Source organism: Caretta caretta, chromosome 2, assembly GCF_965140235.1.
Source record: "Caretta caretta isolate rCarCar2 chromosome 2, rCarCar1.hap1, whole genome shotgun sequence".
Taxonomy (NCBI): Eukaryota; Metazoa; Chordata; order Testudines; family Cheloniidae; genus Caretta; species Caretta caretta.
Window position 1 is genome coordinate 236,187,877 of NC_134207.1, and position 15,145 is coordinate 236,203,021.

The following is a 15,145-nucleotide window of genomic DNA, read 5'->3' on the forward strand; positions in this document are numbered from 1 at the left end:
GCTTTTTCATTAATGCATGTAACCCTTTTTATTCAACAGCCATTTGTTTTAGTCCTTTAGCTTCAAATACTTTTCATTTAAAGTGAATTCCTTTTTATTCATTTTTCCCCCCGGAGAAAGCAGTTTTACTCTTTGTCCAGTATGCTTCTTACCATTCAATTCCAGTAGTTATTGGAGCATGAGGAGTTATTGGAGCATCATTATAGGTATTGATCTGTGTTAGGACACATTCTAGAGACCGTTATTTGCATTGAGCTATTATACACACAGACACAAACTGAGATGGTAGTTTACTTTCATTTTCCAGTCATTATTTGATTTGCATTTTGGAGTGGAGGTAGATTTGCTGGGCTCAGTTTGATCGGGTTAAGTGAGCATTTAAGACTATTATTCAATGATTTTAAAGATGCATAAAGCAAAGGGAAAGGTGAAGGCAGGCATTGTAATGGTCTGTCACAGACTGAAATAATCTGTTCTAAAATGAGCATGTCATGCACACATTTGAGTAATGGGAACATATTCCCAAGTGTTTCTTTTCTAAGTGATTTTCTGAAAATGATTCAGGATTCCTCTGCAAAATTGACTATTTCAAGTTCCTGCTGTGGATGGATTTTCTATCCTCAGAGAGGGCAGAGTGGTGTTGTCTTGTCTTGTCGCACAATAATCATATCAATCCATGAAGATTGAGAATGAATTCAGTGACTCTTACAGGGTCCTTTGTTGATCCAAGGAGTGAAATCTAAGATCATCACTTTCCTTACAATATCATGCTCAAAAGAATGGGTAGGTGTTAAAGCCTGCTCCTGACACAACTAGAAAAGTTGACATATCTTGGTTCGATCTCTATTGATTTTTCATTCCTGAGGTGTGCCCTCTCTGCAGTCTCAAGAGTGAATGTTATTTCCAAGATATTTTTATATCAGTCAGAGGATCTTTTATTTCTCGTATCTTGCTTACAGCACTCCTGCTAATACATTCCTGAATGATTACTTTTTTTGCAACAGTGTTACACTGTTGACTCATATTTAGCTTGTGATCCACTATGACCCCCAGATCTCTTTCCGCAGTACTCCTTCCTAGGCAGTCATTTCCCAATTTGTATGTGTGCAACTGATTGTTCCTTCCTAAGTGGAGTACTTTGCATTTGTAAAGTAAACTGCATTGTTGATAGCACTCTGGTTTCTTCTAAAGGAACTGATGAACTTGCCACCTGCAAGTCAACAAACCTCAGTACATACACAGATCTCAAGTAGCCTCATAGTTCAGAGAAATACAGCAGGAAAAGAAGAGGACTAAAACTGAGCCCTAAGAAACTCCCATCCTGATTGGCCTGGTCTTTGAAAGAGTACCATTTAATCTTACTGTTTTCCTGTACTGTAGAAAATCTCTTATCCAGTCATGCATTTTGCCACAGATTCCCATCTCATTGAGTTTCACTAAGAGCTTATCATGCCACACTCAGACAATTGCCACACTGAGATCCAAAAAGACTCCTGTAGATGACTGTGGTGGCTTTTCTTGAAATCCATCAATAATAAGTTGACCAAAGACAAACATTCATAGTTGAGAAGTGCAAGGGCAAGTGCAAGGACTTGTATGCCATTTGGGTACATTCTAGCTTCCTTTCTTTTAGAAGCCACCACAGACGGGGGGAGGGATAGCTCAGTGGTTTGCACTTTGGCCTGCTAAACCCAGGGTTGTGAGTTCAATCCTTGAGGGGGCCATTTAGGGATATGGGGCAAAAATTGGGGATTGGTCCTGCTTTGAGCAGGGGGTTGGACTAGATGACCTCCTGAGGTCCCTTCCAACCCTGATATTCTATGATTCTCAGCCTTGATTGTACCTTTCTTTCCACTGTCTTACAGAGGTGACTGGTTAAAGATACAGTTCAATAGCTGCCCAGAGAAGAGGGATCCTTGCAAGTTCTAGGAAGAAATAAATGGTGGAAGTCAGCAGTTAGGTACCTTTGCATTTGTCCATGATTTGTTTATGATGTCCAGCAACCTAGCTTTAGCCTTCTTCCCAAAGTGCTTTACCATATAGCCATAGATATGGTCCAGTCCAGAGGATATGCTTGGCTTGAGCTTCTCTGTTGCATCTTCTAGCTCATGTATGAGAGCTTCCTGAAGCCAGGGTACTCAGCTGAATCTGTCTGCACATCAGATTATTTGTCTGTGTGATAGGGCCTTCAGTGGTTGGGCAGCTGAGTGGTTGGATCATTGGAAGGGCGGGGGGGGGGGGGCTGTAGAGGGACCTGACCCCCCTCCCTCTCCTCTCCACCAGGTTCTGACCCAGGGTCCTGTGTCACTCAACCCCCTAAGAGGGGAGATGGATCTTTCTCCCAGTCGGAAGGGATTCGGGACCTGTTTTCCTGGGCTGCTTCCGATGAAAGTCATTTTAGTTTGTGGTGTGGCCCCAGTGGGCCAGTTACTCTGCAGTTGGGGCATATCTGCAGGCTCCCGGTGGCAGGGGAAGACTTACTAGCCTCCAGTAGCTGCATTGGCTAGCAGGTTGCTCATCTGTGCAGCAGGCAGGCAGGCAAACAGAGAGCTTCTGCCTCCTCACCAGTCAGCCCCCAACTGAGCCAGGCTCCCTCTTTTCTCCCCGCTCCAGACCTGGCATTGGCTGCAGGTAAAATGGGGCAGGCTAGCTGAACCCACAGGTTTTCTTTAACCCCTGCTGTGCCAGGCTGCAGTTTCTCTGCTCCTTCACACTCTGCTTAATCTGTCTTGCATGTTTTGGTGGCTCTATCCTCATCTTTGTACATGAGCATGCTAGTCTTGGTATAATGTCTGTCCAGCATATTCACAGACTTTGTCATCTAATGCCTCTGCACACCCAGTTTTCAGGTTATTGGGGGGGGGGGGGGTTAGATTACGAGTCTTCATTTCTTTGCTCTCAATTTTCTTCAGTATCATCTAAATCTAAATCTAAATCTTTTCCTCTGTGAGGATCCAGACTTTCACAAATCTCTTCCCAATGCCTTAGTCTACATTCACCTGTTTTCATACTGACCTCTTTCAAAACTTCGTTCTATTTTCCTCTGGCCTCTTATCTCTTGGATTCCATTCAACCTCAAATCAAACTTCTTTTCCTTAAAAAGATTTTCTATGCCAGTATCATTGCTAATGTGGGACCCCGTTTCTTCAGAAAAAAGAGCATCTCAAGAGGCAAGATGATTTCTGCACAGCAGATTCAAAAGACCTTAAGATCTTCCTCAAGGTTGTTTCATGATGTTTGAAAAATAATGGTCTCAAGTGTGTCTGTGAAATGCGAACAGTCAACTTATGAAAGTTCTACTTCCTGTTTATCAATTGAGAGCTCACTATCTTCCTACTCCAACAAGTGAGTGCAGGTCAATGATCCAGCATCCTTCAAAACAATCCAAGCTCATGGACATGCCGCTGATTGGAGTTATAGCTAATGCTGAAGAGCTCTGTGTAAGCTCAAAAACTTTTCTCTCTCACCAATAGAAGTTCATCCAATAAAAGATATTACCTCATCCACCTTGTTTCTCTAATATTCTGGGATCAGCATGGCTACAACAACAACTAAATAATTTTCAGTGACAAAGTTCTCTAGTAAAATTCTATTTGCATCAGTCATTTTCTCTTCCTCCGCGCCTCCCCCAAGCCCCCAACTTCACTTATGGAATTAAAATCTCCACAGATAATTGTGTGGCTGAAGTTTCCTAATGCTATCGCATGTTTCTCTTTATCAATTAGGCTGGCATCAGGATGATAGACATTAACAGTTCTGAGCACCTCATCCTTAACTTGATAGTGATGCAATCCAACTCAGTAGGTGCGTTCATCTCTTACACTTCCATGTCTCTTTTATAGTTGAGTGTCTTCCTAATAATAGGACATGAGACCTCCACCAGCTTCTTCCTTGTGTTCCTTCCTCAGGGAGTCAAAACCTGCTTTGTTTCTTTAAATAGCAGCAGTATAGGTATTTTCCTCATGAAGTACTTGTTCAGCTTCCCTGATACAATTGCAGGTGCCCATTACATTAAAATGCATGATGTTAAAGATGGCAGTAACCTATTTATCAACAGGAAACCACAAGAGATGATACATTGATTTTCCCCGAGAGAGAAGCATTATGTTTCCAGACTCCCTTCCACAAGTTCATGGTGAGAATATGGTAGAGTGTGGTTTGGCAGGGTGCAACTGGAAGGCATTTCATGTATGGGGTAACCACTGAAGAAGGCACAGACTGTTGTGGGGGAAGCAGACAAGTAGGATGCTGAGGCCAGAGTTGTTGGCAGAGTGGAAGAAGCAGGGGTGACATGAGAGACGAGGTCATAAATGGAGGCAGGAGTATAATTCCTTAGGGCCTTTAAAAGCAAGGCAAGATATTTTAAAGTGATGTGGTGGTGAAGGGGGAGATAATCAAGAAAAATAAAAAGATGTTTAATTGTTAATAATTTAACCTTTGAAATTGGGTCCTGGATTCAGATGGTTTTTGCATTCTTGTTAAATTACAATGTTATGAACTAAGGTGGGTGTTATGTTCAGCATAAATGGGATTTGCTAATTTCCTTAAAGAAAGGGGGCCAGATTCTCTGCTAGTTTGGCTAGGATCTGGCCCAGCCAGCGTACCTGATGAGACTGTAAGCCAGTGGAGAATAGGGTGTAGCTCTATTTGTCAGACCTATTTCTCACACTAACTCCCTGCCTCACAACCCAGGCCTTCACAGAAATGTATGACTGGAAGGGACCTTGAGAAGTAAAGTCCAGCCCCTACACCCAGGCTGGACCAGATAAAACTAGATTATTCCTGAGACGTGTTTGTCCAACCTGTTCTTAAAAATTATGGGGATTCCACAACCTCCCTTGGAAGCCTATTTCAGAGCTTAACTATGTGTATGGTTAGAAAGTTATTCCTCATTGTGACATTCCCCATGGTACAATCTGGATTGCTGAACAGCTGTGTCCTCTTAGTTCTCTAACCTGGGTTACCTTTCAGACTCCTTCACTGTGAGAACACCCATTTCTGATCTGTTCACACACAGTCTCCAGTATGCAAAAGCGCTCCCAGGTGAATTGTGAGTGCTTCTAGCCAGCCACTCCTGCATTATGTTACAGAGATACAGCAGCAAATTCCCAGTCCCAGACTTGTCCCCAGAAATGTGCATCTTGTACTGCCCAGCTCTTTCCTTCTGTGCAGTACAAGCTCAGGCATAAAAGTCAGAATTGGTTACAAAGAAATAAAAGGTAAAATGCAAACTAATACCTAACTTACCAAGCTAAGGAAATTCAAAGCAAAGATTTATCTCACCATATGCTTACAGTACTCCGGCTGGGTCTTTCAGCTAGGGTCCCTCCCCCTGAACAGTGATGCTCCTTTTGTTTTTCAAATGTTGTTGATGCTGTGAGTAGAGATGAGAAGAGAGAGGTGATTTGTGGCCTTTTTTTCTCCCTTTTTATAGTATTTCTCTTCTTTTAGAATCATTTCCAGCTGGGATTCAAGTGACAGCAATTCTGTTTGCCAAGATGTAACTTTCTTGCTCACACCCCTCTTCCCGCCAAAGAATGGCTGATGGCTGCTTACCCAGGTGAGTCAACAATTGATTTTGTTGACACCTGGCTGGGCATCTGTTTGCCTTTTGTCTCAGAGGAACTGGCTTGGGCTGCTTCCCCAAATTTGGAATATGCCTTAGTAACATAATACAGTAGAATCTTAACTTTACACACAATGTTGCCACACACATTTTACCAGGACAATAATGATCAGCAAATTTCAAATAATACTTCACAAGGCATACTTTGTACAAAATTTATCATAGTTCTGTAAAAGTGGCAAACATAACCGTACAGTCTGTCACAATCATATCTAACCTAAATATCACTTGCTGGAGATTCAGCCCATTACTTTCTCATCCTACCTTCAGTGGACGTGGAGAACAATCCATGACAGCCCTAGCCCTTAACATATTTGAAGACTGGGGAGGGTCAGGGGGAAGTAGACTTGATAACACTGTTTTTTCAAGAGTAAAAATACCCAGTTTTTTTAACCTGTCCTGATAGGTCAGATTTTCTAAACATTTATTGCTTTTCTTGCTCTCCTCTGTCTCTCTCCAGTTTGTCCACATCTTTCCTAAAGTGTAGTGGCCAAAATTGGACGCAATACTCCAGCTGAGGCATCACTAGTGCCAAGTAGAGCAAGACAATTAGATCCAATGTCTTACGTATGATGCTCCTGTTAACGCTCCAGAATATTAGCATTTTTCACAACTGCATCACAGGGTTGACTCATGTTCAATTTGTGATCCACTCTAATCCCCCTTTTCAGCAATACTACCACCTAGCCAGTTATTCCCCATCTTGTAGTTGTGCATTAGATCGTGGTTCTCAAACTAGGGCCGTCGCTTGTTCAGGGAAAGCCCCTGGCGGGCCGGGCCGGTTTGTTTGCCTGCTGCATCCGCAGGGTCAGCCGATCACAGCTCCCACTGGCAAATGGGGGCTGCAGGAAGGGCGGCCAGCACATCCCTCAGCCTGCGCCCCTTCCTGCAGCCCCCATTGGCCTGCAGCGGTGAACTGCAGCCAGTGGGAGCCGCGATCAGCCGAACCTGCGGACATGGCAGGTAAACAAACCAGCCCGACCCACCAGAGGTTTTCCCTGAACAAGCGGCGGCCCTAGTTTGAGAACCACTGCATTAGATTTTTCTTTCCTCCATGCTTTGCACTTGTCTTTACTGAATTTCTTTTTCCTGAATTCAGACCAATTATCCAATTTGTCAAGGTCATTTTGAATTCTAATCCTGTCCCTCAAAGTGCTTGCAACCCATCCTACCTTGGTGTCATCTCCAAATTTTATAAGCATACTTTCCCCTCTGTTATCCAAGTTATTAATGAAAATATTGAATAGTACTAGACTCAGCACTGACCTCTGTGGGACCCCACTAGATACATCCTCCCGTTTTGACAGTGAACCACTGATAACTACTCTCTGAGTACAGTTTTTCAACCAGCTGTGCACCCACCTTATAGTAATTTCATCTAGAACACATTTTCCTAGTTTGCTTATGAGACTGTAACGCAGGACGATGTCTAAAGCCCTACTAAAATCAAGACGTATCATGTCTACTGCTATAACACATTTTCATTCCCTGCCAAAAGTGAGGTGGAGGTGTTGGGTGCAGGAAGCAGCTACGCCGTTGGAGCATTCCTCTTCAGAGGGAGAATCCTCTGCAGGCCATATAAAGATGCTTTAAGTCCACTTTGTGCTTAGAATATTGGAGAGTGTGTCCCATGGACTTTACCATCACATATTGTACTAAGTTACCACTCCAGCTGTAAAGTTTCTGGCACATACTTGGAAAAGTGGCCCATCTACCTTATTCAACATCTAGTTGTTTCTTGATAAGGCCATTTTACAGTCTGCCTTGGTGGATCTCTGCAGTTACTCTTTCTTGTTAATTCTGATAGAGGTTAATAATTCTATTGGTATTGACAGATTTTTTTTCCCCAACACTCCTTGATACTGCAGACCATGTAATTTTATTGAAATGTCTGTGGAGCTTCACTGTGACCTATTCAGTGTCATCTTAGTTTGCTTTGAGTTCTCAGAGGGCTCATTCCTGTACAGCTACTCATCCATGCTGTAAGCGCATGAGATTTCCCCAGGATCATTCTCCAGATCAATTCTCTTAAATATTTATTTGATATCACTTAGAGTTGTCATTACATACTGCACACTTGTCTTCCATATCAGGTAGATGACACCACAGTGTAATTCTCTTTTATGCCAAAGCAATGTCCCTGCTTTCTTGTTACCTGGAAGAAACTGTCTCTTGCGTAACCAGTAATAAGCTCTCCCTTTATCTGGCTAACGCTGATTGCTGTTGATTAATACAAGGCACCAGTACAGAGAGAGGAGCTTTTCTGGCTTGCGCTTTAATGGGATAGATCAGATGGCTGCTGATTTTCTTAGGAATCATGAAGTCACTTTTTGTATCTCAAGCTTTCCTTGTTGAGGAAAACAGGCTGCTCTCTCATCAGGCATGGAATTCTATTGTTCCAAGCATACAGCCAAGATAGGGTTCTCTTTGTATGACTCTAAAGGTGCGTCATGCTTTTATTCCTTATTAGGCCAAATTCCTCCAGCCCAAGAAAGGGCCACAGTTGACTCGGAACACACTGAGAAACCATCTCTGCTCTCCAGTGCAGGTGGAGAGGAACAACAGGATGCCGAGAGTGCTGCTTTTTTTATTTTTATTTTTTGCAGTGGCTAACTCTGCCAAGCACCCTAAACTGCCATTGCTTTTTTAGGAGTTGAGGGTGCTAAATACCTTTCAGGAGGCAATCAGCAGCTACTGCAGAAGAAAAGATTATACTGCTGGAGTGCTGCCACAAGGTCCCTCCAGGCCACTGGCAGCTGTGCATAATTTAGAGCAACTTCAGGGCTATTCTGATTTACACCAGTGGCCAGGATGTTTGCAACATCAGGATTAGGAAACCACAAAGGTGTCTTAAAGCAGCTACCTTGTCCTTCTCCTCAGCTCTGCCAAGTATATTTCAGCTGCAGCTAAGAATCTAGCCTTCTGTATTCATTATTTCTACCGCACATGATCACCATGCAGTAGATCTCTGCAAGGGTCCAGACAGAGTTCACACTGAATACAAACATCCTTTCAAACAGGCTCAAGTAGGCAATGGAAGGCAGTCTATAGACATCTTTGGAAGCTTATAGTTCAATGAAAAAGGATTTTGTTTCATTAGCAATAAAAAATGAGTTATTTACTAGTGAATGACCCCTCTTTGCAACATTGTGGTGGTGTTGGTTTTCATTTACATCTTGAGATCTCTGTCTAAAACAGAAGTATTAGTACTTCTATAATACTAGTACACCTGTAATATTTCTTTCTTCATTTATTTAAGGACCGCAGTTTTGTCACAATCTTCTTCTGCAACATATCTTCTCAACTCTGAAGGGGGAAAATCAATAGTGCAATCATCCTGACTGTCAAAAAATGAAAGAAACCCTGGTATAGAACAATTTTAAAATCAATGGACTCTAAGGTTGTTCTAACAAGATGTATTATAGCAGCTATGAAGTTATGATTTGCTTTGTGCTTTACTTCACTGTTTTAGTTACTCACTCTTGAAGTATAGGACTATTGGTTATGCTCCATACTTTCCATATGACCTATTTACATATGACCTGTCATCACAGATTGCTAGAAAAACGTTGGATAATGGATATGATTGGTTATAGTCTAGTATTTGTAGACAATTTAAAATAAGTATTTTTGGTTTATACAATAAAAAGCCCATTCAAATTGAAAGTTGCTCCAATTTGGGAAATAACTTATTGAGACGTGGTGTTTTTAAAAATTGAAGTCCAGTAATCTTCTGTACAATGTTGAAAACGCTTAGAACTTGTCTGCACTTGATGTTTAGGCCCTGAACCCACCACATGTGTGTAGTTTTTTGTACATGAGTAATGCCATTGAAGTCAATAGCCTAAATTTTCAAGTGACTAGTAATTTGAGTGCCTGGTTTTTCAGAGACTGCTGAACATGCTCTGAAAATCAGGTCACTTTAAGTTGGCTGAAGTTGAGCACCTGAAAATTGAGGCACTCTGTGATGGCGTGTACTTGCCTTGCACTGGCCAAAAAAAGGTTAACCCAACACTCTGTAAGGAGAAATCCCTACCCCCCTTGTCCCTTCTGGGCATGCTCCAACTGGAGCACCGATATAAAAGGGTGTAACTCAGCTCAATCTGGGCTGACCGCCAAGGTGGGAGGACACACCTTGATGGCTCCAGCCCACTAGCTGTGGAAGCCCTAGACCAGTGATCTCCAACCTTTTTATGCCCAAGATCACTTTTTGAATTTAAGGGCTACCCAGGATCTGCCCCAACCCACTCACTTCATCCCCTCGCTCTCCATTGCTCGCTCTCCCCCACCCTCACTCACTTTCACCGGGGTTGGGGTTGTGCGGGGGCAGGCTCTGGGCTGGGGGATTCTCAGTGTGGGAGGGGTCTCCGGACTGAGCCTCAGGCAGAGGGTTGGGGTGCATGAGGGGATGAGGGGTGCAAGCTCTGGGAAGGGGTAGGGTGCAGGAGGGGTTTGGGATGCTGGCTCTGGGAGGGGGCTCAGAGCTGGGGCTTGGGGTACAGGAGGGAGTTTGGGGTGCAGGAGGGGTTACAGGGTGCTGGCTCTGGGAGGGGGCTGGGGGTTGGGGTGTGGCCTCCTGCTGGGCAGCACTTACCTTGGGTGGCTCCCAGTCAGCGGCACAGCGAGGTTAAGGCAGGCTCCCTGCTAACCCCAGCCTCATGCCACTCCCGGAAGGGGCCAATGTGCCCCTGCGGCCCCTGGGGATGAGGTGGGGTGGGGCGGGGCAGGGGGCATGTGGCTCCGCGTGCTGCCCCTCTCTGGAAGCACCACTCCCACAGCTCCCATTGGCCACAGCTCCCCGTTCCTGGCCAATGGGAGCTTCAGGGGCGGTGCTTGCAGGCAGGAGCAGCATGTGGAGGGAGACTGCGGAGCTGCGCTGACTGCTTTCTGAAACAGTGTGGGGCCAGGGCAGGCAGGGGGCCTCCCATAGCGGCAGCCCCGCTGTGCCACTGGGGATCGCGATCGACTGGGAGATCCTCTAGGATCGACCAGTTGATCATGATCGACTGTGTGGTGATCACTGCCCTGGACCATGGAAGTCAGAGGTGCTGAGACCCAGCCTGATACCCAAGCACCTGCAGATGCCCAGGGAAGATTGGAGCCACCAGGAGCTGCACAGGCTGAAGAGTCCAAAGACCCTGGAGATGCCAGGGCCATTGCATCAGGGACAAGGTAGGAAGTAGCCAAGGGGCTAGTCACTGTGCCAGGTGGAGTCAGTGTGTTTTGGTCGGATCCCCGCTGACTCAGTGGCGAGCACACATGCCACTGCCAGGACCCTGGACTGGGACCTAGTGGAGTAGGGAGGGCCAGAGTCACCCTACCCTGGCTGCCACCCATCCCCCCAGGTGGTGGTCCACCTCCCCGATTTGCCACTAGGCTTCATAACCATGTGGAGAAGGGAAGTCTTATTAATTCTGGTCAGTAGGCCACACAGTCTTGTGGAGAGGGGAGGCCATATTGACTCTGGCCATAAGGCCATACTGCCCTGAGGGAGAGGGCAGACACATGTACTCTGACAACTAGGCCACATAACTCTGTGAGGAAAGGCAACCTCATGGCCTTTGGCCACTAGGCCCTACTGCCCAGAGGCTACGGGTAGTCAGCCAGACTTAACCATGAGGCTACAATGCCCTTGCCCCTCCCCAATGGGGGACGGGGTGTACTTGCCCTGTGACATACTGCAAATCACCAGTTCTTTGTGTAGATTTAGGCTAATAAGGAGAAGTTTGTGCAGGATTGGGGTCTTAATACCCTGTTTTGAGATCCAGTGCTGATTTCAGTGGGCCCACTTGCAAAGTAAGTTAATACCAAACATGAGTAATGGTGGCAGAATCTAACTATCAGAGTGGCTGGGCCCCTTATGGGGAGATAGGCATCAGCCCCTCCTCTGTGACAAGCTTAGCCCCTCTCCCCAGTTGGGGAGGATGAGTGAGAATGAATGAGGTCATGTGACTAACTCAGGACAGGCCCAAGGATATAAAGAAGTGTATGTTTGCACCCCAGCCCAGGTAGACAGACTCGCACTAATGGGGTTTGAGCTAGCATGCTAAAACTAGGAATGTAGATGTTCTGGCTTGGGCTCTGAAGCCTAGAGGGTCAGGTGAGTTTGATAGCCTGAGTCAAACATCCACACAGCTATTTTTAGTGTGCTAAGACTTGCATGTCTTGTGCATCTTCCCAGGCTGGGAGGCTTGCTCCCAGCTGCAGAGCAGAGATACCCAGAAAGACCCAAGGGAGAGTGAGGAGTTTGAGTGGGAGCCTGTAATGCACCAGGTAGGTAGGTTGGTAGGGCTGCAAATGCCAGTCAGGACAAAAATCTGGAAAGCTGCCGCTGACTCAAAGAAGCAGCTGCCAGTGAATGCTGCAGGGAACAAGACAGGCTCCTGCAGAGGAGAAAGTGAGTATGTGGATTATAACCCAGCTCCAGGAAGTGGGACTGGGGACTCCTGAGTCAAGGAGAGAGAATCGTTGGAAACACAAAACTGGTGGCCAGTTGGGTGAAGCCAACATGAAGTATGGATGTCTGTGTGTATTAAATACATTGGATCCCCCTCCAGAAGGGGAATGTTTTAAGACCATGTGGACTGGGTAGAGCTTTTGAGCCCCTCTGTGAAAGAGGGAAACTAAGACACAGCATTGCAGAGCCGTCCTAGGCCACATTCCTTGGGACAGCCTCCCTGGAAACGATGCAATCTGTTTGAATTCTGTTGCTGTAGAATACTGTAGCAGTAATAGCCTCATCAAATATCATTCTTATCAATATATTTCCTTTACTATTTTGTTTAAAAGGGCAACCAGCTGAAGAATAAATATCCCATTTGATCTAGGAGAAAAAGGCCAGATTTAAAGACCCCTGAAATCAATAGGAGTCTTTCCATTGACTTAAATGGGTTTTGGATCTGGTCCAAAGTCTTGAGTCCCTGTTTTTGCATCTGTCTATCTAATGTAGGCATGTAGCCCTGTTACCACAGTATCTGTGCACCTGTCATACTGCAGCACATCATCTGTCAAGGGGCTGGTAAATATTTCTTTTTTTTTTTTAAATCCAGCATTCAAAGTAAGTAACATTCTAGTTGTCTTGGGGGGGAGGGAAATAATTGTATACTATTTATACTGCAGTAGTGGGACCCACTCTATCATCCGCCAAACATACATTAGATTGTGTCTGTCTCTCCCCATGCTGTAGACTATGAAATCTAGTCTTCCATGGAAGTGCATGCAACTTCCATTAGCAGTAATGGAAAATAGCCATGCAAACTACTGTACATGGATGGGAGAATATATCTCTTATAATGTTTTTGAATAGTACTCGTAGTTTTATTAAGCATATTTCTGCTACTGTACAGACAGACAGTGAAAGGAAATCCCTGCACCTAAGAGCTTACAATCGTAGTTAAAGACATAACAGAAGAGGTTACAAATGGGGAAGGCAAAGGACAGAGGGGCAATAATACAAACAGCAAGTCTTTCAAAAACATATGTGCACAGTTTGCAAATATGGAAGACTTTTTAAAATGACTGGGTTAGTTTTTGATCAGTGGTACAGGTGTGCAAGACGTGAAATCTAAAATCTTATTTGCCAGTAGTACCAAAACATTTTTGATTTAATCAGTAATTTCTATTGGGTTCTCTCATTACATTAACAAATGGGGCAGGACTAAAACTGGTGTATTTGTTTAAAATAAACAAGATAGGTTTGTATTGTAGCATGCAACTTGTAAACTGGACCTTACTGAACTGAGCCACTTATTTGTAAGCTTCTCTGTTAGGGAGCTGCAAATAAGCCACCACTGAATTGGTTAACATCTGAGGTTTGTGGAGCAGATTCTGCTCTATTACACTGGTACAAATTTAGAGTAACTTCACTGAAGTGGATAGAGTTGCTCAGGATTTAGACATCCATTTAAGTGACACCAAAATCTAAGGCATATAACTTTCAAGTTCTTCATCTCTAAAATTTCCTGCTTTTGTTGGGCAAAAAGTTTCATTTAGATAGGGGCAGGAACACTGTATTTTATTTTCTTAGCACCCTTTTAAGTTTACAAAGGGATTAAAATGCTTTTTGGTTTAATGCTAATCATATGCTCTCTGAATTCATGTAGCCTTGGCAATAAAGTCCTAAAATATCTCTCAAAATGTTATGGCACAAAGGTTACTTTTAAGAAGATTATAATTCAATTCTGTTGTGAATGTTTAAGGTCAAGAGGGTATTTTATTTATATTTTAAATAGTATATTTTCCCTATAAAAATTCAATTCCTCTCCCCCTCACCCCCAAAGAGTAGTAAACTTTTTATAGTATCTCTAGTGCATTTCAGATGAAAACTTAGAAAGCTAAATTTCCCTTTCCAGCTTGCAACAGGCAGTGATTATGTCATGCTCTGACTTCTGGAGATGAGGGGTTGATGCATATTGGGTATTAGGTTCATGTGTGAAAGTTCTCCTCATCAAGCAGCTCTCAAGCCAGTTGGATGTATCTCACCCAATAGCCTTCATGAACCAGAGTAAACCATGGTAGTGATCTGAATAGACAGTATGCTTTTCCATTAACAAATTGGAAGTAACATCAGCACTTACCTAATAATTAATAGCAAGGAAGCCAAAGAAGGAGGTGGCAGCATCCTAATGACTTGGGAAAGTCAATGTTTTTTTTTTATCCCTCAAGGTAGGATCTCCCAGTTACTAGGCAGCCTGGCCAATTATCCAACTTTACTTTGCAGCTAACAGATCCTGAAACCAAAGATATTCCAGCAGTCTGTGAGTTGTGGTACACCTTCTCTGACCTTTCAGTACAGCAAGGAGCTCCAAACTTCTAAGGTTTGGAAGACCCTCAATCCCTGTATTTTTTTTTTAAATTTGTAATGTGATCATGTAGCATGGCTAGGGTATTGTGTGTAAACAGTCAGACAAACAAGAGTTGATAAGTCAAGATTCACTCTTTTTTGCTTAGATCTAATTCAACTTCCAAACAAGCAATGTAATTTTGAATATGCACTTGAGACTGAAGGAGTCCAAGTTGGTTTAATGTAGGTGCTGAGAAGATAGAAGATGGTGGTGTAGGTGTTAGCCCTCTTAGTTTTTTTTCCTACACCACCTAGCTCTTCCAAGCCCTGTGCATTAAAGTTACAGACCTTTTTTGTCTCTGTTTCAGATATAGTAGACTACTGAACTAACTTCAGAGATGACATATAGAGGAGTGTAGCTTATAAATGATTTTTAGGGGAATCTGTGTCTAAGGGACTCCAAGCTGGTGTTCAGGGGTCTACAAGAAGTTGTAAGTTCCATCAACATGGACATCCTCAGCTCTACCTCCGAATTTGACTGTAGGTATCCTTTATTACCGTGTCTTTCTCTCTTAATTTTGAACCAGAATGTTAGTATATTAGGCAGATGCCAGATTTCCTTTGTCAAGATACGTATGTTGGTGGACTGATCCACCAGCCAAGGCAGGTGATCTCACTCTCCAAACCATGGCAAAGTTCCAGTTCTCGTCTCAAGTCATTCTTTATTAATAAAGATT

The 15,145-nt window shown here is 43.9% G+C and overlaps 1 protein-coding gene across 10 annotated transcripts in view; it reads left to right on the forward strand.

The window, feature by feature from the left end:
* Positions 1-15,145, forward strand: part of MYO3A (myosin IIIA) — a 299,867-nt gene that overhangs the window by 1,846 nt on the left and 282,876 nt on the right. The gene's annotated exons all lie outside the window — the stretch shown is intronic.